At 33.6% G+C, this 25806-nt stretch overlaps 1 protein-coding gene across 1 annotated transcript in view; it reads left to right on the plus strand.

Moving 5' to 3' along the window:
• LOC150103221 (solute carrier family 66 member 2) overlaps positions 1 to 25806 on the plus strand; it is a 456400-nt gene that overhangs the window by 171511 nt on the left and 259083 nt on the right. Inside the window, exon 5 of the mRNA XM_090397709.1 lies at positions 11928 to 12074. The gene's annotated coding sequence lies outside the window, so the exon portion shown is untranslated. The remainder of the gene's footprint in view (positions 1 to 11927; positions 12075 to 25806) is intronic.

Raw genomic sequence — 25806 nt, forward strand, 5'->3', positions numbered from 1 at the left:
AAATTTTGTTTCTAAAATATTTTGGTAGATAGTAAGTATATTCGTGTCGTATTGCTAGAAAATTGTCAGACAAAAACTGTTATTTGTAATAAATAAAAAAAAGTAACTTATTCTATCCTAACAACATTCGAAATGAATTGACAGAATTGTAAATATAAGCAATACGTTTTATCTTGACAAGTTCTTGAATAACAAGGAAATTTTATATATCAAGGAAATTTTCCACAAAAACGTGTCATGATTTGATTACAGACATCTGAATTTGGGTCTTCTATTGATACGATATTACGATATTGTAAATCTGAAAAGTTACTTTTTATTTTTACTTAAAACAAATGCAGTGGTTGATTATAGAAACAACAGAGATATACGACAAATGATTGCTATTTCATTTAGTGTAAATCAATGCAAAACATCCCTACTACCCCCCTCTCTCTCTCTCTTTATCTATTCTACTTAATTATACGACTTTCTTGCCGGCATTTTTGTAAATAAAAGGAAGAAAACATTCGATTAAATATATCTGTGCTTTAATTTGCTAAAAATGCATTAGTATAGAGTCAGAGAAAATAATCAAAGAATTAAAAAATGCGAACTCTGTATTATGTTTAATGGTGGAAATTAAATAATTTAAATGCTCATTCATCGTGCATCATACTTTATAAAAATGCATGTATTTCATTCTCAGGAATTAAATTCAATAGAGTTGAATGTTGTTGGATTAGAGAATGTACGTTACAGAATAGGTTTTATTTTTAATAGCAGTGCTGATTAGAGCATGTCAGATACAAATAACAGATTGTGAATCCCAGAAGCAAAGATAATCCATGCCATGTGAATGGCCTTTAGCAGTCTTGAACTGACAGATGAACAACAACTTATGACTTTCTTGGTTTTCTGCTTAAGTGTAGGATTTCTCCCAAGAAAGTCTTTCGGGAAAGCATAGTGCTTGAATAAAACACGTAAAAGGTTCTCACTCTGAGTTGCGACTACAGCTATATGACTAACAGAGAGTTGAAAAGAAAAGAATTGAACAGAAAATGGCACTGAACACAAAGGAGCAGAACATCTAAATAAAGAAAGACACGAAAGTTTGCGTAATATTTCTGAAACTAGCGTTAAGTAAAACTAACTATTAAATCCTCTTAAGCATCTTTAATGCCAATATGAGGAAATATTGCAAAAGACAGACAATAAATTTTATACCACCTTCAGCCAACTTCACTTTCTCGAAAACAGTGACACTATGTCCACGTGCCGTCACGTATACCGTCGCTGGACATCAGTTAAGGTGACCCGTGGTGCCCCTAACAAATGATTATAGCCTCCTTGGCACGGCTCGCCCCGGCGTGTCGGTCGTTAATGGCCAGGTTCGCCTTTAATTACAATTATCAATAATGTCGAAGTGAATGGCCACAGGCTGGCAGTGGCACACAGTTCCCGCTCGTTCTCTTCGTCTTATGGACCTGATAGCTCCTTCATCTAATATTGATGACGGCCTTTGTCCCGCTCTAATGTCCTGCCTGGTCTCTAGTCATTAACTAGGGCACAGGTCTGCCATGTTAGAGAAAGACGTAATAGACAGCGGGGGACGGGACTACACTGTGATCCTCCTTCACTGTTTCTACATACCAGATGTGAAGTGGCCAGATGTGGACACTCATTTCCTTTTGCCGATCTGGCGAGAGGCTATTTCTCAAACTTGGAAAAACCTTCAGTACCAACGGGCAAGATTTAATGAAGCTAGGAAAACAAAGAGCTTTACAGAAAGAAAGGAGTTGATTCTGTAAACATCTTGCGTTCCCTTAAGCTTTGTAGCTATCGAGTCGTTAGCGTTTCTGTGGAGAAAAACAAACTAATTACTGATAATCTATGATAATCATTTGGGTAATATTCTTTTTTGGATTCCTTTAACTTTTCACGTTTATATCAAATATGTAAAATATTTCTTAAAATGAATCATGTAATTCTCTCCCTCTTTCTGTCTCTGCGTATGTGTCTAATTATTATTGTTTATTTATTCAAATAATAAATTATTATTTAGTAAATCATAATTAACAAAAGTTGCTAAGGAAATTTTATCAATTGAAAAATAAGACCATTCTTCCATTTAGATGAACACAGACTTATTGAAAAAAAATATAATTGAAACACTGCATAAAAGAATAACGTGATATATGCATACACATAAAAATTTACATACACGTGGCTTATTTCTGTTATTCAATTTTCCATAAATAAACGCTGATAAAAATCGGCATTTTAATTTCTGGACTTTATTTTAATCAGTTATACTAGTCACAGTTATTATAAAATAATCATGCAGCTGCCATGTGTATATAACAAACAGAAGGCATCGAAGTATTTGTTCACTAATGCACCTAGCAGAAAGAGAAATCTTTAGCGTCGTTATTGAGATCTGAATCCGTTTAAACGCAAAGTCTATAAACTCGATAGGCTGTTACGCCTATCGAGTTTATAGCTCGATAGCCGTAACAGCTGAGACAAACCTATAAGCCGCTGCATCTTCAACGGACAAGAATATATATATATATATATATATATATATATATATATATATATATATATATATATATATATATATATATATATATATATATATATATATATATATCGTCAGTGGCTGACGAGACCTCAATAAAAGTTGAAACCGGTCTGGGTTGTGGCCCCTTGCCTTTAATACATAGCATCATACACCTCCTCCAGGAGATGTGCTTTGCATTAAGGATAAATATTAAGAATAGCGATCGGAGCTTATTCTACCTTTACTACGAGTTGCCTTGACTTGCACTACTTGCAGGGTCAGCTGGACTTGCAACACCTGCAGGCGCAAACTTGACTGACTTGTCTGTTTGCTTACCTGGGAAATGGAGTAAAAAAAACAGATTTATATTTAAAATAGCTTGGTATCTTTAACATATATTATACCCAAGGTAAAAAACTTTCTACATATATATATATATATATATATAGATAGATAGGTAGATAATTTCTTATTTAATTTTATTTATTTGCATCTAAGCTATTGAGAACGTACATAATTTATCTCGGATATTATGATGAATGCACAAAACTATGGTATCTGGAATTATGTTTATATTGTGCAAAAATAACCTCGTCCCCAATTCGCTATATTAATTTTGAAAAGGCTTGAGAAAAGGTTGGTTTCGGATCTGATTACACTACACATTATACGTTTTTCTATTTCGCATGAATTCTATAGATTTATTTTTTTTATTTGGGAACCTTCATTATGAATACGTTATTTTTTTATTTGTTATTCCCCTAGTTTTTTTTTTTTCATAAACTAATTAACGTTGCATTAAATCTGTTCATTTTATAGAAACAATTTTAGGAACTCTATTTAGGATGGCAATCATATATTTCACACTTTTAAAGTAAATTTAACGATTCTGAATTTAATTTAACTACTCTAAAGTAAATTTAACTTCTCGATATAATGTTTATATTTTCCACGGAAATAACCGGAGCACACGCAGAAAAACCAGCCTTATAGCCATAGTCTAAGACTGAGACTCAGTGAGGAAAAAAAAATTATATATATATATATATATATAACAATACCGACATGTTTAATTTCTCTAAATAGTTAGCCATAAAAACTTTTATAATTATTTTTTGAAGTATCAGAAAAAACTGATTATATAATCCGTTTGGGGGTTCCTTTATATTAATCCCAATCTGAAGAATGAATTTTGTATGTTACACACAGAGCCTCCGTAGTTCCTTTGGTTTAGATGAGCCCTTTAGTTAGAAAAACCGGGGTTCGAATTATGTTTATGACCGGAGGACCTTCATCAGGTGTTTTAGTCAAATGATGAGTTAATAGGTCTCGTGGGGTGGAGAGTTTTTTCTTCTGGAAGCTTGGTTTTTCGTTCCTCAAAACAGGCAAACCAACCAGCAGAGTAAACGCAGTATACGGACATAGGAGTCCACTTTTTGGTTTGGTTGGTGATTTTTTGTCTGTTTTTATTGTGTTTTCCCTTAGAAAATTGGTGTTTTGTAGTATACTAGTGTATATATTAGTGTTGTATAGTGTATTTAGTATTTTATCATATATTTTTATTAAAATATTTTAATATTTAGTATACGTTTAAAATGGCGCCAAAAAAGAGCAAGAAAGGTAATGCTAAAAAAAAAAAGCACCGCAGGCAAGAACAGGAAGGTTAGCCCTGCCAACGAGGTTATTGTGCACATGGAGGAGGTTAACGAAAATGAATTAACCGCCAAAATAGCGAAGTTGAAGCAGATCATCAGAGAGACAACGCGGAATTGCAAAAAGTTGAGACTGCTGCATAAAGTGGAGAAAATGGGTTTGGGTTATACAATATTAGCATGCATAAGACGATGGCTGACTGACAGATATCAAAAAGTTGTATACGGGGGATCTGAGTCTGCAAGGTTTAAGGTAACAAGTGGTGTACCACAAGGATCAGTGCTTGGTCCACTGTTATTCAATCTGTACATTAATGATATTGGGAAGGAATTGACAGGTGACATACAGTTATTTGCTGATGATTCAAAGATAGGTAGGGTAATCAGGAATGCTGCTGATATGCAGTCTTTGCAGAATGATTTGAATAGACTGGAATTCTGGGCATGGGAAAATGGGTGTTAGTAAATGTAAAGTCATTGACTTCGGCATGATTGCATATCCAATATCGTATTATATTGGTGGGATTAGACTAGAAGAAACTGATGATGCTAGCGATCTTGGAGTGTTAATAGATAGGAAGTTGAAGTTTAGGGGCCATGTGTCAAAGATTGCAAATACAACTCAAAAGATAATTGCAATGATGAAACAAACGTTCGCATATAAATATATGGATGCTATTTTTCCTCTTTACAAGGCCTTGATAAGACCTCACTTGGACTATTGTGCGCAGGTCTAGTTTCCGTTGTGATTCTGATATATTGGAGAGAATACAAAGGAAAGTGTTAAAAATGATATTAGGATTGTGGAATACTGATTATGAAGATATATTGAGAATTTGTAGACTGCAGAAACTAGCAAACAGGAGAACGAGGAGTGATATGATTGAGACTTACAAACTTCTGAAAGGGTCATAGGATTTCAGTTTATGGAGGGTGGGGAAAGGACGAGAGGAAATCCTTGGAAGCTGAGAATGAAGGCCACCAAGAAAGGTGTGAGGGCTAGAATTTTCTCTCAGTGGGTGGTGCGTGATTGTAATAGATTGCCATTGGATGTTGTGAGTGCAAGCAGTGTGAATGAATTCAAGAATAAGTATGATAGCTGGTTTGTGTAGTATGTGGCCTCCCCCGATGAGTCGCTGACTCCCTGGAGGTCTCTCTTAATAATAATAATAATTAGGATTAACCATCCCATTCCGTCAAATTTGGTTTCGAACGTCTGCACTCTAAAGTGTAGATCTACGTGAGCATAAATCAGGAAGTATATTAGAGAAATGTAAGAGACTTGTGCCTTGAACTAATTTTTCATTTGCGTCTTCTTTTAGATAAATTTGAAAAATTATAACTAACCAATCAGTTCTCATAGTATCATTATAAAATCCTCCCCCATTTTAATGAATCTTTTCTAACACTCACTTAAAACCTATAAGTAATGTTGTGAACCATAATCCAATATTGATCTGATCAAAAACTTGTATAAAGGTATTATAACTTCCTTTCTCCTACATGCGAAGTTTCTTTTAATTAAACCGACAGTTAGTAGACCACTAGTTATCTTACCGATATAATTCCTGAACGTAAACCCCTTATCAGCCGAAATCCCTGTGCCGATTAACTCTTTTCCTAAACACTTCTTGTTCAACTAGTTCATCAAACAGTACTGAGCTATTCGCATTGAATTTAAATCCCATTTTTCTCTCCATTCTTCCAAGCTTTCATTCTGTAGAGAACGCAGGTTATCATAACAACTGATTACTAAACTTCTCGTCATCAGCAAACTTTACTGTTAATATTTGTACTTAATGTGTTATTAAAGGAGCATTTCCTTCATTCGCATGCGCTTTCATCTGACCAACTCGGTCTCGATAAGTAATATAATGAATTCTGCAAAACGAGATTGTCATCGGGATATTGTTCACTATTTGAAAAACTGTATTAAGTCAGATGTAATTTCATTATGATGGCTGACTATTGCTTTCTTCTTAGCGGGGATATTTCTGAATGAACTTAACATAAACCTTAGCATTTTTAAATTGTAATTTTTACGATTTTAATTAACTTTTTAAAATAATTATGTTTTAGTGTCCGTTGAATATTTATTTATATCTAAGGTTAAAAGGTAGGGGATACGGAAATTCTGAAATTAAATTTGAATTACTAGCGAACTCACCTACATTTAAAATATTACAACTAGACTATTTCTTTAATATCAGTCATTAATGCAATATTGTGTTTACTGATTTTTGTGTTCGATTGTTGTTTCATAAAATTATGAGATCATATAGTTACCCATATTACATTTTCAGCATGGTTACGATAATTGGCATCAGTGTTTTTGGATTTCGGTTATCCATTGCAATGATTCTCGTATAGCCAGAATATAGCTCTGATAATCAAAATTATTTATTCATTCAACTATGTTCCTACGCACAATGCTTACTTTATTTCTGATAACGTTACTATTCAACACTTGAAATCACATAGTTGTCGAATGATTTTAATATATAAACTGGCATAATGGAATCATAATTAAATTGATCGAGCATACCGTGTTAAGATATCATTGTGTCACATCTGTCATCACCGAGTTCCGTGTATTTTTACCTCTTTTATTTAGGCCGACCACAGTTGGTTTAGTTTAGGAGATGTCTCGATTTTTATTGCATTATATTGAATATCGTGTATTTTCGGTGTGAAGGCAACTACTTTGAAGTCGTACTGTTGTAATACACTAGCTATTTTATATGTGATGTTTTTGATGTACAATAAAGCGACTGCACCATTATATATGTTTTCGTACATGTTTGCGAAGATATTTGGTGGTTTTTATAGAATGTTACTAACAGTAGTTTTCAGATTGTAGTCGTTTCAGTTTTCATATTGCTATCTTAGTTTTCATCATGATGAACCACCATGTTTATTTCTATAGAAAGTAGAATAGTTCAACTATTTAGGCACAGGTTTTAGTGAAAATGGCAAATTAAATATGGAAGTAGACAACAAAACAAGCAAAGTGGTATGGAGAGCCAGTTGAAAAAATTGCTCTCCACCAGAGAAAAAATTTTAGGGGAGTAAACAGGTGCATCAATGTCAGAATAATATTTAAAATGAAGATTATATGAATGAGCTGGACATTACTAACATTCATTCAATAATATGTGATCAAAATTAATCTCAGGTATTATGGTCACGTAAACAGAATGGGAAAGGAAAGGGTCAGTAAAACAGGTTTTTGATGCTAGGATTGCAGTAAAAAGACCCAGAGGAAGACACAAGATCTATTTGTGGATTGATGCAGTTAGAATGGCCTTAGAAGACAGAAATAAAAAATATGGGCATATTAGATGGTTCTCAAATAATAGACTAATTTGGAGCAAGATTGCTAATAAGAGATTGGTAATAATGTAAAATTATTGAAGTGGTACCTTTATAGTAGTCTGGACACCTCTTGATGACATATCAGGAAATTGATGACGGTGATACTTTGAAGGTTATGCTATAGTTATACCGGAATCATTAGAATAAGATAATGGCCCATGTAACTGTTTTAGGTATATTTCTTTTTGTTTTATGTTTTTTAATTTTATATTGCAATTATACACAGTAATAAAATTAGTAAGAAGCAACATTCCATAAGAAGTTACTAGTATTATACAGGACTTAAGATAACCTTATATTATCTTATTCAAGATCTGAGACATGAGTGAAAAAGGTCATGTCAGCATAGTTCATATTCTCGATGGGTACATTTAGGGAATGGTGCGTCTGCGCGGTTAGCCGAGTGGCTATGCGCTTCGACCATATGTCCGGGAAAAGAGTGTCCTGGGCTCGATTCCCATCGCTGACGTGAGGAGCTTAGGATCTTCCTCAGCCATAGCCAAGTTAGTCAGTCTTAGGTGTGGACCGCAGGGTTTCCAATTTGTCTGGGGTTTTTCATCCCGTACGGTTGCGGTTAAATGAATAGAAAAAAGAAGAAGAAGAAGGGAATAATGTAGTGCTTCACTGTATGAAATGTAACCTTTACTTGAATTACAAATATAATTATTGCTGCAGACACATTCTGAATGTTCTAAGTATTTAATATTCGGAATTACAGCCGAAGTAAAGTCGGTCATATTATGTCTGTTAATTGTTGTGTGTTCTTCTTTCTTTTTTTTTTTTTTTGCTTGAGGCGTGAAAAACAGAAACTGAGTTTCAGGGAAGATACATCAGCTCCATCAGACTGAGAAGTAGCATGATGTTTCTTAACGACTGTTAACTCACCTTCAGCTGAAAAATCTTTAAACATTCCTTTCATCTTACATGTGATTCAAATCCACTTTTGAAAAATGAATGTTGCTACTGCGTCACAGAGGCACTTTTTAAATAGGAATTACAACAACATCGGAGAAACAAAGAAGCGTATACGTATTGATTATTATAAATGCAAAGAGAAGATTTGCTGGTCAAATGGAATGGAAATGACCATGTAATTTTTATTATTTCTGCACAATTACTGTATACAGGAAAGTTTATCTAGACCTCTATCTATTATATTCACGTTAGTCACTTTGTTTTATGTGACGTTATTCGGAAGATAGTTGCATATATCAACAAGCCGAGGAGTAAAACACGTTAAACTGCACTGGGCGCCCGGCAATCATACTTCATATCGTTTTAATATATCGTAAAAATTAGAATAATTATCCTAATTACAGATATCTGTATTATTTACATTTAAGCCAACATTTTCGTTTCGATTATAAATGTTTTATTGAACTTCTTCATAATGACTTAATGAAAAGGTTGTTTCAAAGTTCTGCCTCGAATGACCCAGAAAGAGCTAAAGCAATAGGAAGAGAAAGTCGACTTTGAAAGATTCTCAAAGTCGAGAGCTACAGCAAGGCAAGACAATACTCATGATGTACCACTTTCTTCTTTGATTTCGTCATTTATTTCTAAATTACACCAGAAGAAAGTCAGTTAATGAGAACTTTTTCTTCTTTCAATTTCAAGCTTTCATTCACTACAAGGTCGATTTATGATGTTGAATATTGAACGCCTTGTATTATTGCATGCCTGTTAGGTAATATCATATCGCAATGTTTTATGTCCACCTAAGTATTTAGAATTTGACATGTGAATTAATGTAGGTTGAACTGGAAATTCAGTGGAGATCTACTGTTAATAGATGATTGAAGGAAAATGTCTGTTTCTTTGGCATTGAATAACATAATGAATCTTGATGTGATAAGTATGCTGAAGTCAAATGTATTAATGCGCATGCTAAATCTATTTCTCGTTAACTGAAAATCAGTTCTGAGTGGTATGTTTTATGGTTCTCTTTATATTTTATGGTTTTTATCAATGCTGCTTTACACCTTACTGTATCCTCATGGTCTGCACACCTAATCTTCTGCCTACCCATCCCCCCCCCCCACACACACAAACTTAACTTGTAGTGCGGCGAGTGGGGATTAAACAACCTAGAAACCGTTTCCTGAGACCAAATATGGACCCAAGTCTGTTCGTTAGCGAGCAGATACTATCCAATTCGGCTTAATAACTTAGTATGGAAAAAATTAAATAAAATTTTATTGATATAAAAACCCCTCCATTTTATTCTCAGGAGGGTCTCATTCAGCTTAAGTGAAAAGACATGTAAAAGTAAATATTTTTTTTTTTTGTGATGAAATAGAACTGACTGAAATATATCCAACCAAGAAGGACGAATTTTTTCGTAAACAAACAGTGAGCATCACTACCGTTAAGGATACATTTGACATCATTTTTACCAGAGAATATTTACTAAGACAAGAGAAAAAAACAACAAAATGAAACTAGAGTACAGTGGTGCAGATGAATACAATGGCTCCTGATCTAATATATCTTGTCAAAATTATAATGTGTTAATTGTTTATTAATGCAGTATAATACTATGTAATGCGTTTTGAAAAACATTGTGACTTTGCAGTATTCCCTATTTTACTATTTCTTTCTTATTAGTACGTTGAATGAATGAACTGTAGCTGACAAACCATCATAAAATATACAGAAACCGTTTTACTTGTAAAGAAAAAAATAAATTACCGTTTTAACTGAAACTGATATATGATGAGTTCATTTTCTCATGTCAAGCATTTTAAGAGGAGATGGAAAGTTCACCTACTCTCCAGCACTACCACCCGTTGGTAGTTGGGGAGTAGATGAAATAGATTCACAGTACGAGAATATATATACTCAATGCGCATATAAGACAAGTGATTCAGGACCATCTGTATAATAGTTTCCTCATCAGAATATATATATATATATATATATATATATATATACTTCACTGTGCGTATGTATATATATATATATATATATATATATACATACACACAGTGAAGATAGATTGAAACTTTCTTTCCGTCCATTACACACTTGCCCTTTTTGCTAATTGATTACTTCTGAAAGTTCCCCAGGTCCGACAAGTATCTACAACAACAACAACAACATTGCTTCCTGTTTCTAAGTCCCCCTTTCCATTTCGACAAGTTAATTACTGTGGTCTATTAGAAGTTTCTGTGGATCTGCCTGGAGACCTGAGGGGTTTTCTCATGTGGCGACGGCAACAGTAGTGACCATTACCCTCCGGAATGGGAATTAAGCAACTTAGCAAGCCAGGAATGCACGGGTCTGGGGAACATAGAAAGAGCGTTGTAATTAGAGCCCTACTGCACCTGAGGCGAGAAACTATTTTCTTGGAGATCTTAAGAAGTGAACACACATTTCCTGAAGGAGTAGTAAGCATGAATGATAGGACTCTCTCTCTCTTACGAAAAGAGAAAGCAATACTCTAAACAGCCACCAGGAAGAAAGAAAATATAAAACTTTAAATATCATAATTTAAATTTAAATCCTTTTAAAGCTGAGTTTGCAATTAGTGGCATTAAAAGATAAGAAACTGAAATTAAAGTTAAGTTTGTTTTGTTATTATGAATCATGACGTACATCAGTATATTCTCTTGTGGATTTTCATATTGAAAAATTTATGGGAAAACTTCAAGATGTACCGTTCACTATGTCTTGCCAGTATATAAAGCTTTATATACAAGTATATATAAAGCTGTTTAGTGCTTGTTGATTTTTAGAGCCATTCAGTAATGATATCTCATGCTAACAAAATTACCGCTATATGCTCCATTCAACAGCAATTTGTTTTCTGATCTAATAATTGTAGGAAAAATTATGCTTTATATTCTTTATTATTATTATTCGTGTGTGTGTGTGTGTGTGTGTGTGTGTGTGTGTGTGTGTGTGTGTGTGTGTGTGTGTGTGTGTGTGTGTGTGTGTGTGTGTGTGTGTGTGTGTGTGTGTGTGTGTGTGTAATAGTTGGGTTACTTGTAATTAATTACAGTAGAAATAACTAAGACTATCAGCGCAGTGTGGTGTTCTCCGGCCGGTTTGTCTTTTTTACTGGATGAAAAACCGAAATTTTCGGAAGGAACAGCAATGCAATTTCCATATGAGATCAGCTAAATTACCTTCAGGTTGAAAAGCCCTTATAAAGATTTCTCGGATCCTGTCTGTAGGGGATCCAAACCTAGGTATATCTAACTTGATACAAGCAGTAAGACTGGGATCAACAGCGATATTATTTCTTTGACAAATTAGATGCTTCTTCTTATGGATTTTTATGCTAATTATATAATATCATTTTATCCCTTACAGTTTTTTTTTTAATTAACGCACTTGCTTTTCCTTGGCAGATAATTTCATTTTATTTGCTTGATGTATCAAATAACTTCTCTAAGTAAACTCCATCAGCTTTCCGGCAGCTGTTAAGATTCTACTCTCCTTGTACAGCATTTTTCATATTAAAGTATGTCTGCGAAATTTATTCGAATTCTTTAAAGGTAAGTCTTATCAGTTACTTTACTTATGAATTAATATAACAAGCTTTCTTTATGTTATCACTTATTGGAAGAGATCAACTTCTGGGAAAAAGCATCATTCATAGCTTCTGCAATTACGTGATATAAATAAGAGCGGCTGTAAAATAGTATATATATATATACGAAGCTAAGCTACTTGTTAGAAGCAGTTTATCAGAATTTGTTTTAATCCCCCATTTCTTTTTTATCTTCCTCCCTAAAACGCGTTTTTCTAGCTACTTTACGACGCAATGGTGTAGTTTTGGATGTACTACACGAGATAAGAAGGAAAAAAAAAACGAAGAAGCACTGTTATATTAGATGGAAGATAAAAGAATTTCCTTTTAGATATGTATTAATTAGGTTCGGTATGAAGCCAAATACTTGGCTGTAATGGGCCATTGAGCATAATACATTAAATGGTAGGTGAGGTTAGGATAAGATGAAGGATAATAATAATGGTCCGTTTACTCACTCCACACTAGTATAAATTGCAGGTAGGAATGACTGATACATATATCTTGCAACCAAGAGTTGAATTGCTTAAGAACCACCCAGTTCTTGTGATGATCTTAATTTTCATAAACAAAGTAAAACTTATGTAGTAGAGGCTAATTATTTAAAGTGATGACAGTTCTCTGTATAGAATTTTGTGAGTATTCTCCATGTGTGGCAAAATAAAGAATCCATCAGTGTATGTTACTTATACCTCACAATTTCAATTCACCTGAAGTCACAATTGAATTCACCAAATTCAGTCATTTCAACAACAATCATGAAGATTAAACAAACAGAAATAGACTGCAGGTGGGAAATGACTAACCTTTCCAAATTTGCTTCACAGATGTGTGTGAATTATGTTTCATTATTTCACAAATCACACCTAATTTTTCTAAAGAAATCCATCTTACAGCTTCATTAGTCACTACTGATTTCACTTTCCCCTATTATACTCTGACTCTCAAAAATTGGGTTTGTGTTGTTGCTTCGATACTGAATTTCTCCTTTCTTTAAATGTTCTTTGTATAAAATATTTTTGTCCTATTCTATCATCGTGGCTCTTCTAATGCCATTAACCACTCTAAACCTTTTCTTCAGTTCATATTTCCCAATACAGAGTCATATCTCTCGGACATTTTAATATTCATCTCATAAACTGGACTTCCTTTTTCAATTGCATCGATCAAAAAAAGTGCATATGCCGAAGCATTTTCTATCGCTAAGAATCTTGCACATATTGTTCAAATCCTTACCAGAATACTAAATGATCCCAACCACTCTTAAAATTCTTCCTCATCAGTATTCCTCCGAAGTATATTGCGAGTATTTTTTGTTCTCTAAGCAATTTAGGATCATAATAGAGTATTGATTTCTTCTCCCTTGAATCAACACACCCACTCTCAACTTGTTGTCTGTAATTTATGAATTTTGTTGATCAGATTATTATCGGATTTGGAATATTTCTCTGTGAAGTGAAATCCTGTCTTGACATTTCTCCAACGGTTCTGATGGTTGCTTCTCTAGAGTTGACTCCTTATTTTTTCTGCTGTTTATGTTTCCTGTACCACTGGAATTTATCCATCCTGAAAATTATGCCATATCTTTATTGTTCTCACTTTAATTATTTCTAAGCAATAATGGAAATCACTAAAAGTCAACTTCTATACTAATTGGAAACTTTTCAAGTAATAAAGAATCACCGTATAAATTCCGCCAATATCAATCATTTTGGGGGGGGGGGGACTTCTTGACACCAACTCATCTGTGAACAAATGTCTTGCTCATGATATCTATCAACCATCTGATTAGTTTTGACACAAATGTCTGTAAAGGAATCGTTCTCGTATTATGGTCTACTATCTTTTGCAGTTGGAATGCCAATTTTTTCTCTCTCTGTCTCTCGACGCACGTTACGTGTGATGGAGGACAGATATTTATCTTCGAACTTGGCAACTAATGTTAGGGTAGCACCCTGAAAGCTTGGAGCCCACAGGGGATCCATTCTTCCACTTACCGTCTTACTTACTACCCCCTCCAGTTAACTACAAATCCCATCCAGGTAAAGTAAAGCTTTCCTGATGAAAGTGCATTGCATTCAGATTTTTTTCATTTGACGAACCTTATTCTATTTCTATATGCTTCAATGCTGATCTTGAGACTATTATTCAATATAGTGTTTATAACGTTTTTTTAAAAAACTTCAATGATGTCAAAAACGAAATCGTATTTATTTCATTTCTCATAAAAAGAGTTCGCCTTTCTTCCATCTCTTTTATCTGATTTTTAAGAAATACAACTGAATTTCTCTGCTTTTAACCTTCGAATAAACATATCAGGAGTTTTCCCTCCTCACCATCTGAGAAACTGTATTTTTCTTTACTTTTCCTCTGAACAACTGTTAAATCACAAATCTCTCCAACCATTGAATTCTGTTCCTACATGTAGGTTGGTATCGCTAAAAGCTCCCAAATTTATTGCAGCATTGAAGAAGAGACCAACAAGATTGATTAATGATCGATCTCTTACAGGTTCACTCCGGTCTCTTTCACATATACGTTCAGCTACATGCATTCGATGTTCATCAGAAGTGGCATCAGTAATGTCTTTTTTTTTTCTACGTGTTTTCTAAATATTCCTACATGTAGCGACAAGTCTCCACCTCTTAGAGTTGAACTGCAAACTCACAGAGTAAATTTTTCTTCTTTCGTACTTCTGTTCTTTGGAGCAGCTCCTTTGTATGTATTTTCTAAAACGCACGGTCTGCTAGTTTTAAAACCTAATTACCAAAAGTTTCTATTTTCTTCTCGACTTTCATCTATTCTCGGTTACTATACTATAGCTTAGTATAAAAAAATTCAAAAAATTTAATAAAGTAAGCTATTTTTGGTACATATCTATGAGACAATTATTAATATTGTGAAACAATGATGTACAAGTAATAAAAATTCCATGTTTCTATATGTAATTTTTGTTGCTTGTATATTATTCTATAGTGTTTGCTCCATAATGCTTCATAAAATTATGAATACGTTTATTAAGTCAATATCTCTTGTTAAGGAATTTAATTTCTTTATCTTTTAAGAATGTGTAACGCAAACTTTCTTTCGGGAACTGTAAGCGATATAGAACTTCATTTCACTTAAATAATCTGATTATTTTTTATTTTTTTATTTAAAAAAAAAAGAAAAAAGATTTTGCTTCCACCTAGTAGTACGCATTATAATCAGGTAACTTCTGGTTGTAGATGTATGTGCGTATCCAAAATACCACGTGCTGCATAATATTTTAAACATGCAGCTTAAAGACCCCACTCATTACCAATATCCATATGCTGCAATATTAAATGTGAAACCGATGACAGAAAGGCAGGAAGCAATTTGTAGATAAATGGAAAATCGGAATTAACCAGTCACTCTTATAATCACTTGATAGAAATATCGACTGGCATTTTCATGCTCTAACCTTTAATTAGCTTTCACACGGTAATGATGTGCTACGAGTATTGTAACCTCCTTTGTGTTGGATTGATATCTTTAAAACAAAAAAGCAGACTAATTATCTATCCGTTATTTACTGTTATTTAAATATTAATTCATTCAAGTTCTAATAATCATTACATTGAATTAAATTGCAATGTTTTTCATAGATAGAAGTTGTAGGTGAATTAAGTGAAAATGTTTCGAAAATTTAAGTGGGTAGTAATTAATTATCCAATTTTTTTTAATTTAAAGTGCACTTTATAGTAAGAGAAGAAATGAAATAAAGATGATTTGGTGTAAGGTGGGATTTGTAAATTAATTGTAAATAATGAAATATCACAAGATCATCTTCAAGACTTGAAATGTAGACTGTTCACACACTTTTCGATCAGAAGTTTTGTAGATTTGGGAAATGTATTAACTTTATATTGTTATGAAAAAAGAATGGAACCAATGCAAACTGAGATGTTTCCATTTACGAGCTTGTAACAGCGAAAATATTATTACTCACCATTACCAAAAGTTGTCATTTTAGTTTTATATAGGTATAGATATTTTTTGCGTTGGAATACTCTCTAGCAGACTTTCTCTGACTTCCTGGTATATGCGTTAAAATATTTACTAACAAAAATATTTTTTTCAAATTACTTCGATGAAAGTTATCTGCGGTCATCATTGTAAAAGCATTTATTGCTTTTTTATATATGATATTGTCTTTTACTGTTATTACTTTGTCGCCATCTCTACTGCTTTTGGGGCATTTCCGTAACTGCTTTCTTCTGTGACCTACGGTTTAGTCCTCCAAATGTTTTCGCCCGCTTTGTTTGTCTTAGTGCCTTAACGTGACGAGAATAAAGTGCTCACAGCACTTTACAGCTTAGCTCTGTCTTTAACGCTAGATGGTTAAGTTACCAAACTGTGCTAGACTTGGTGTTGCTCTACATTTTAATTTTTCCTAACTTTGTCATTTTATGGTTTCTTTAACCAATACAATTAGTCCAGTGCTATAATTCTAGCATAGGCTACAAAGATTAATTACATTATTCAGATTTGCAGCCACACTTATTAGTTAACTTCGTAAATGGTCTGTGTGTAAATTTGGTCTATTTTTTAAAGAGTGGCCCAAATAAAATGAAAATTAAATCATTATTTGAACTTTTAAAATTACTTTATTTATTCAGATAATTCAGTATGGCATTTACCTATATTAATTGTTCCATCTAGTGTAATATATGTTCTGTTCTTTGACTTCTTCATTCAAAAATCGAATTCACTCTTGATAGCCGTTAATTAGGTATTTTCTTTTATATAGTATCATTTAAGTTGAGGGGGATTTGCAAACACGTACACCGAAACTGTCAAAAGAGGTCCCCGTTATCGGGTTTCATTTGTACTGTTGCATTAATGTTTTCCTAACCTACTGACATTCCATAATGACTCACATCCCATTCAGAAATCTGTATTTTCAAACAACATAAGTATAATTTTGAAAATTTATTTTCTGAGATTAAATTTATCATAATGAATCATATTTGAACCTCAGAAAATTAAGGTGTTTTCCTATTCGTACTTATATGTTAAAACAAGGGGTGGAAATACAAATACTTCCTTCTTCTGAAAAAAAAATTGAAATTAATTAATAATATTAGAAAGTCATTAGAGGTGAGATTAAAATCGCAGATATATATAACCGTAGATAGACAAAAATTGCAATAAAAATTACAACATAATGCATTGCTTTTTCTTTTTAAATGATTATTTTTCACTTTGTAGTGAGAGAGAGAGAGAGAGATTAGGTGATTACTCTGCAAAACATTAGTGTTAAGCTACTCGGTATGTTTTTATCAATGCAATTATTGCACGAATAAAATCTTGGATGAAGAGAGTTCGCATTTTGGATAATTACGGACTCTCCCAAGATGATGTGATGTGAGCATGATTCATCTGATCGTCTTTTAACGTCTTCTCCGAAGTTTAAATAAAGTTTATAATTAGCATGGTCTGTTAACAGCATATGATCTTCAAACAAAAACTGATAATTCTATTCCACACACACACACACACACACACACGCGCGCGCGCGTCGTTAACAAAGTAACTGTTCCTTTCATTGCTGATCATCTCCATTACTCTGTTTCAGAAAAATCAGGTTGATCGATTGTCCTCGTGGAAAGTAAAGGCTACCACATTCATATTTTATATCTGCGTATATTAGTAAATCATTTTCATTCATGTTTGACTCAGACCGACAACCAAACCAAGATCATTTTGTTGAGAAAATCAATATTAAAAGAAAATTAAAACATTGATGTTTAAAGTAGCCTAATAGTGAAAGCACTATTAAAACCGATTCTAATGAATGTTAGTAAATCGACTGTATATTTTCTTAGTTATATTTTGTTGTAACTTCAGCACAAGAGCCTCCGTAGCTCAGTATGTTTCGACGATGCCCTTTGGTTGGAAAAGACCTGCGTTCGAATCCCGTCTAGAACCTTTATCAGGCTTTTCATCTGAACGTGAGTTAGCCGGTATCATATGCGAGTGGCAGGAACTCCGATTTTTCATTCCGGTAAAAAAGGGTCAGAAGAACACACGCAATATAGAGTTATATGAGACTACTTGAATAAGGAATAACCCTTATATTCCGTTGGATTTGGTTTCGGAAGCCTGGAGGTACGGTGTAAGTCCTCTACGCGTAAACGCAAATCGGTAAGGAAGGAACTTCATCGCTATAATTTCTTCTTTCATCATTTTAGTGAAATGATGAAAGATAAGATTATCTAAAGTACTAGCAAGTACTTTAGATAATCAAGATAATAGAGCTGACTTCATCAGTTGACCACTTGTTTTGAAATCAAGGTTTATAAATAAAAAAGAAGCCTTTAATTATGCTAGCCATGTGTGTGCGAGTTTATGAATACTTCAGAATAAACCCATTAGCCAATTCATGCATTTGCTAGTGTAGGTAACGGACCTTTAATCACATAACAAATAGTTGAAAAATGTTCTTTAATATGTGTTTAATATAATATAAATGCACACAAATGAACTCTGTATGGGGGAAAGCATTCTTTTAATATTTGTTTTAAAACAACGAAAACTAGTGCATTGTAGTTACAGTTCTCAGTCATCTACTTACAAGAATCAAAACATTACTATTTCATAAAATAAAAACAATTTTGTGCTTACATAGAGTTCAGTATGAAATGCCTTATAATAATGCTAAAAGAATCGCGCGCGCGCGTGTGTGTGTATGTGTATCAAGACACAAGTCTGGTCAGCAAATATCTCAAACTAATATTATCATCACTCTATCCGTATCCGTATCTTATGTTCTAAGTTTATTTTATCATGAAAGCTTTGTTTTTTGTCACTTCGTATCATTCATACTATTTAGCATGAATAACAGGTTTAATAAAAAATATTTAAAAAAATCCGAAATCTGAGAAGGCGAGTTGTCAATTAGCTAACATTTTATAAAAACTATAGGGCTACTAAAATTTTAAAAAATTCAGGATGCATTTTACGGATATGACTTCCTAATATAAAAAATAGATATCGATTATTTATTTGCGCATTGCCTGTTATGGAAAGGAAGATAAAGACAGTAGATTAAGTTTAAAATCAAACATGAAACAATTTCATGATTGTTCATATTCCAAGACCAACTGAGATGATCAGTATATGTACACTTCAAAATTTTATAGCAGAAAATGAGAGAAACAGCAAAATAAATAAAAAAATAAAAATTAAGAACAGTAATAAAACGATAAACTAGAACTTTAAAACTGATAAGTTTTCCTTTTAATTTATTACCGATAAATTAAAAGGAAACCCATTTTAGGGAACCCATTAGAATAAATGGGTTTCCTAAAAAGTCATAACGAGGAATCTAAAATCATCACAAAAAATAAAATAAATAAATAAAAATAAAATCAGAGCAAAAACATGTATTACAGGTTTTGTGCAAAGCGAACTCCTCTTAGCGTTATTGCTCTCTATGTGTCTTTTAGACCTTTATATTCATAGAGGTGTTCGTGCGTGGGCGCGTACCGCTATGTGCACGAGCCTCCATTTCCTGAAATAACAGAAAATTGTAAGCTGCCGATCGCAGTTTGCCATACAGTCACGCTAAAGTCTCATTAGTGCCGACTCAGAGGCTGCGGTCCCTGATTTGTCACTAGCCAGGCACCAATCACAGTAAGCCGCATGATATTGAGTATTAATATAGCGGATGCACCGCCTCAGTGAAGCGTCCGTCAGCAAGACCACCATATAACTATAAACCAATAAGGAACGTTGTCGGCTTCACCGTACTGCAGATTCGCCATGCGGTGGAGCTACACCTCTCTTGGAGAGCAGTCATGTGTATGTTAAATGAAAACAAACAAACACCTAATAAGGAGAACTAGAATATGATGTTTCAACACTTACCTTATAAGACTCATATTATAAAGGACTCAGCTTTGCGCGCAAGCTTCGGAACGCCTATCCAGAAGTTCTATTTTCCCCCTGTTTTCTAGAATAAGCAATACCAAATAGCCTCATGGAATACATGCTTTTAACAGTTCATTCAAAAGACAGTTGACAAACAGATAGCTCGCGAGAGATGAAAGCGTGCGTATGCTATATATTGGACAAGGCAGGTAGCAGGCAATATCAAATCAACGGTGACCTTAGTCTAGAACCGAATGTTAACCCGAGCACAGTCGCTTCATGTCTACGGCAACGTTCGTCGAAACAAACTCCATTTGTTCCCTAAAATGCCGCAAGGCGGAGCAAGGAAAGCCTTTCCGAAATAAACTTGCGTGCACTTTGAAGAAAAGTAATTCCTCTTTTCTTTCGTGGGTGAAACAAACACAGTGGGCACTTTACAGTACCTCAACTCAGCGAGAGCAGACGCTCACGCGAGACGTGCAATTCACGTACCACACTCGCTGTCTCCAGAGCAACTGCGGCAGTGGCTCTGATTACAAACCGATTTCCTCGCTTTAAAGTTGCGTCGTAATAGTGTTTCATTTAAGTTTGCTCGGAATTGGTCTCCGGGGTGTAAGGGTAGCGTTCATGGGTCTCCAAATGGATGTGACACTAGGTGCACCCTTTGTAGACGAACACACACACACACACATACAGATATTGGGCGGGGTGGCGAGAAAACGTAAGTGAAGTGAGTGATGTCCAAGATTCTAAAATTTAAATTACGAAGGTTGCATTAGCGCCATGTGGAAATGGAGTTACGTTTCGTTAGATGGCAACATCTGCGTCTCTTGCCAGTTGAATAGTTGCTTCCCAACCCTAAATGATTTATTTTTATTACGTTTACTTGACAAAAACATTCTTATAAAGTCACATTTATTAATAATAATTTTAACCACATTAGAAATAAGAATCAGAAAATGTTTTCCGCCAACTAAATAGACACACATTTTATTTCATCATTATGTAGTGGTGTAAAATAGAAAATGATACATTAGTAAGTGATTTGATCAGAATCTTACTGAAAATGATTAAAAAAAAAACACTTTTGGACTGAAGACAAAGTATCTCAAAAAATGTTTTGTTGTTTCTCTCTCTCTCTCTCTCTTGAAACTGCATGGAACATATCACCTTACCTCACTTCTAATACAGCTCGCTATATCCTATTATGGCCCTGTTAACCACTTAAAGCTTTTGTGTTTTATGTTTAAACGATTTAGTTAGAATTAATGCTTAACTGGAGTTGGTGTTCTTAATTGGTATTCCAAAGTATTAAATGGATTCTACTTAAGGCATATCCACTGTGAACCAGAGTTTCCATCTATGTGTAGAATCGAACTTTGAACTATTATTCTTGCAATCTGTTGAATATATTACTGGCATTACTTGATCTGATATTTTAAAAGCCATAAGTTTTTAACTGTGCACATGCAGGTTGGTGTCATACTAATTGTTGTCAACTTCTCCTGATATATACAAACACAGTTATTGGGGAAAAGTTCTATACATGAAAGAGTGACAGATTTAAACCTACTGTAGTCAGTATGAATGTTAATAACTGTAGTAATTCTGCAAGGAACGCTTTTAATCTTGAAGGCTTCTACAAAAGAATAGTTAATTCATTCTCAGAACATATTTATAGCTGCATTGATTCACTCTTCTATAAACCTCCCTCAGAGATTATGAACAGACAACCTAAGACAAATATTGGAATTATAGTCCGCAAATCAACACTCAACATAAAGAGCCATATTTTATCAATTTTATTTGAATATGTAAAAGAACTTGTGGAATTTTCATGTTAACATACCGTAAAAAAAATTAAATAATGAAAATGATTAAATAGCAAATACAGCTATTTCACTCTACATTTCTTATAGCATTTCCAGTGTACGACTGAAAACTATAGGAATTTAAAAGCGACTGAATATAGTTGAGTGCTAGCAATGACTATTCTACCTATGCTAGTATCAGCTAGCAATATACTGACGCTAGTAAGATAGTAGTTTTGGATGCACTAATATATTAGTTTTCATCTAAAAACAGTTAGGAATTTAAAGGTTAAATGTACATTTCAGCGTAATAATAAGGGCTATACGGTTAAAAACTATCTGATACAGTTTAATATCACAATCTCCCTGGATTTGGGTATAAGAAGACAAGCATGAAGATTCAGACTGGGCCGATATAGTAAGGTTTCAGAACTTTACTTGAAGAAACGTGAATGCAGTAGTTAGAAAGTTGTACTGATAGTTAGAAAGAAAAACGCAATGACTTATGCTAGTCATTGCGTTTTTCTTTCTATCAGCTTTTGCTGAACCATCGCAGCAGACTTTTTATACCTAGAGTGAGAAATTGTCACATCAAACTGCATCGAATAATTTTTAACATCACAGCGCTTTATTCTCTCAGATAAACTCTTCTCTCCCCGCCATGGCTTCTAAGCTCTAGGTGGATTCAACCTAGTGTACGCGTGCTAGTCATTTAGCACTTAACTATAATTTGAACTCCCATAATTTCCTAGTCATAAACTGTCGATGCTCTTAGAAAACTTATAGCGCAATATCTGTACCTAATGGTATTCACTAAATTAAATTTAATTCTTTTTCCTGGTACGTGTTAGGCTGCATTGAAAATTAATTAAAAATCTAATTTAGATTCTTTTAAGCCAGACACGTTTATTAAATAAGAACAATGTGATTAAAAAGGCAGCCAATTTTTAAAAAGACCAATTATTCTTTTAATTAATTTTTATTTTTAAGAAGCTTCCTGGAGAACCTGGGAAATGGACTGATATTTGGTATGGCGATTTTTTTATATTTCATTAATGCGTTTAACGATATCCCAATCATGACTAACGATCTGAATTGAGTTAAGAAAGCAAAGAAAATCAATTATTTATGAAACTCAGAAACGTATAGGAATATGGGAAAAAGCACTAGTATTTCAGATGAAGATATTTTAAGAATAATATAGCTTATAATGTAATGTTATAAATTCTCCATGACAGTTTTTTCTATTTTCGATAATAACAGGAAAATTTAATTTAAGTAATTAGTTTACTTGACCTTGTAAATAAAAGTGATCTGGCTGTACATAACTTTCAGTAGTATAGTTGATAACGTGCATATATTTCCATTCGTAGAAGGAAAAAATAAATAAATATATGACGATTTCTTGCGGTAAATCGCACATTTCCATTCTGAATCATGGAAGTTCCAAAGTTTTCGTGGAATTTTGCAAATGATGATTAGAAAGTCAAGAAACTTCTGGAAAGCATTGTATCTGCTATTCACGCTATCTTCTAATTTTTAAATATCTGCTAATACTTCAAGGGAAATCTTTCGACATGTTATTTCAGATATTTCGTGGTTAGGTCACCGGTTATATTTTTGTGCATTCTTTTGTGTTAATTTGTCGTATTCTCATATGACTTCTGCAAGAGGAAAAAATTCGCTTTCGTCTGATTTGTATATAGTTCATCCATGCTTGAAAAAATCCCCAAAGGTTTTTCACAATAATCACATTGAGAAGGATTTGACAGATGATATACAGCTGTTTGCTGATGATGCAATGATAGGCAGAGTAATCAGGAATGCATCTTGCAAAATGATTTGAGTAGGCTGGAATCGTGGACATGTAAAAATTGCTATCAGTTCATTTGTTAGTAAATATAGAATTATGCACTTTGGCATAATGAAATTCCAATGTCATATTATATTGCTGATATTATACTAGAAGAATGATTAGGCTAAGGATCTTGGAGTTTTAGTAGATAATAGTTTTAGTAGCAGTTGAAGTTCGAGGGCCTTGTAGCAAAAATTACAAATACAGAATATAATTGCAATTCTGAAATAATGAAATAACATATAACGATAAGGAAGTCATTTTATTTCTTTACAAGGCCTTAATACTACTATTGTGTAGAGGTCTGGTTTCCGTGGTGATGCTGATATAGTGGGGAGAGAGAGAGAGAGAGAGTGCAAAGGAGATCGTTAAAGATTATATCAGGATTGTGATATACAGATCATGAAGACTGATTAAGAATTTGTAGACTGCAGACACTAGCAAACAGGAGATAGATGAGTGATATGATTGAAACTGATCAACTTTTGAAAGGGTCATGCAGAATAGTATTAGATAGGATTTTTCATTTTAAAGGAGAGGACATCCATAGATGTTAAGAATGAATTCAGTCAAGAAGGTGGGGAAAAGTAGATTTTTTTTCTCTCAGAGAGTGGTGCGTGCTTGGAATAACTTGCTTTGGAGGTAGTTTGAGTAAATTTAAGCCTTTCTCAATGAGTCCTTGACTTCCTGGAGGGCTCTTTTCATAATAATAATAATAATGAGGATAATAAGTCCTCTTCTTGCAACCCTGATTTGAACTTACGTTTTTTTATCCAATCGAAATCGCAAAACTATTACGGAGCAAATATAATGGAGCAAAGCATGAACTTTACATCCAGTAGAATCCATACTAAATCAAGCTAAAATGATTATCATCGAAAATAATACACATAACATCAAATTAAACCATAAAAATTCATATCGCATGAAGATAAGTTCGAGAAATGCGTAGCAATTACTGCATTGGAGAACTAAAGTTTCATCCTTTCCTTGTTTTTTCCCCACCACAAAGACATTTCACCCCCATCCCCATGATACATATTTGGTGAATGGGTAAAGACTAATCCTCTATCAACTTTGAAGTCTTATGAAATCAACAGATACAGTAGCCTTGATGGGAAACCTTGCTATGTATAGTTTAACTACTTAGTTAAAATAAGTATACTAACTTAAGGATAATAAAAGTTTCATATTTGAATAATGTAACAAAACAACAAAAGCAGAAAAGAATTTTGTTTTTATCACTATCGTTAGGCTTTAATATTTAAATGAAATCTCTGAATGAAATAAAAGAATTACGTTACTGTGGGATGTGAAATGGAAGATGTAAGATATCCACTATATGATTTATCTTAAATGGTTAGTCTTCGTTCATTTTTAATTTCTTAAGTAAAGACATATATCATGCAATTCATTTGCTTCATTAATATTAAAAAATACCCATTTAATACTTATACAGCTTTCTATTATAACTTAAAAGATTTTATTCAAGAAAAAAAGTTTTGAACTCCATTTTATTATGCAATCATTGGAGAAAGAGCTTTTGCTATTCCATCTGATTGAATGCAAGACCTGATGAAAGTTCTTACCAACAGGATACGTGTACTATAATTGTAAAAACAGTGATCATAGATAATCTATACTAAAATTTGTGTCACTTTCCATTAAAATTCGGCTGCCTATTTTTTTAATGTGTTTATCTCATCTTCTTTATCTGCTATACCCGTACGCCTGACTTTAGTTGATCAACTCCAAAACCTTCTATCACCATGCTTGTGTCACTTGACAAATGTTCTGTGTTTTCCACCCTTGAAGCAGTCACATGGGGTTTGAGAAAGTATTTTCTATGGAAGCAAAAGGAAGTAAATTATTTAATGTTCCTCTTCCATCTGTTTCTTCTGTATTGCATTTATCATGGTTAACAGCGTTCTTAAACACTGTCCTTGTTCTTGCATGCTCTACCGTACCATCCCTTGATGTCTTCTCGAGAACTTTAGATGCTTTCGAAATTAAAAGTAATAAGTTAACTTTTTTTATCCTCTATGCTGCACTCCTTCCCCCGTAGCTTGGTAGAGGTGCCTCCCTCCACGGCAGAGGATGTTAAGTAAAGGATGCCATGACAGCAGTAGCTT

This window comes from Typopeltis vanoorti, chromosome 9 (assembly GCF_054136105.1).
Source record: "Typopeltis vanoorti isolate ZY-2024b chromosome 9, IOZ_Tvanoo_1.0, whole genome shotgun sequence".
NCBI classification, from domain to species: Eukaryota; Metazoa; Arthropoda; class Arachnida; order Uropygi; family Thelyphonidae; genus Typopeltis; species Typopeltis vanoorti.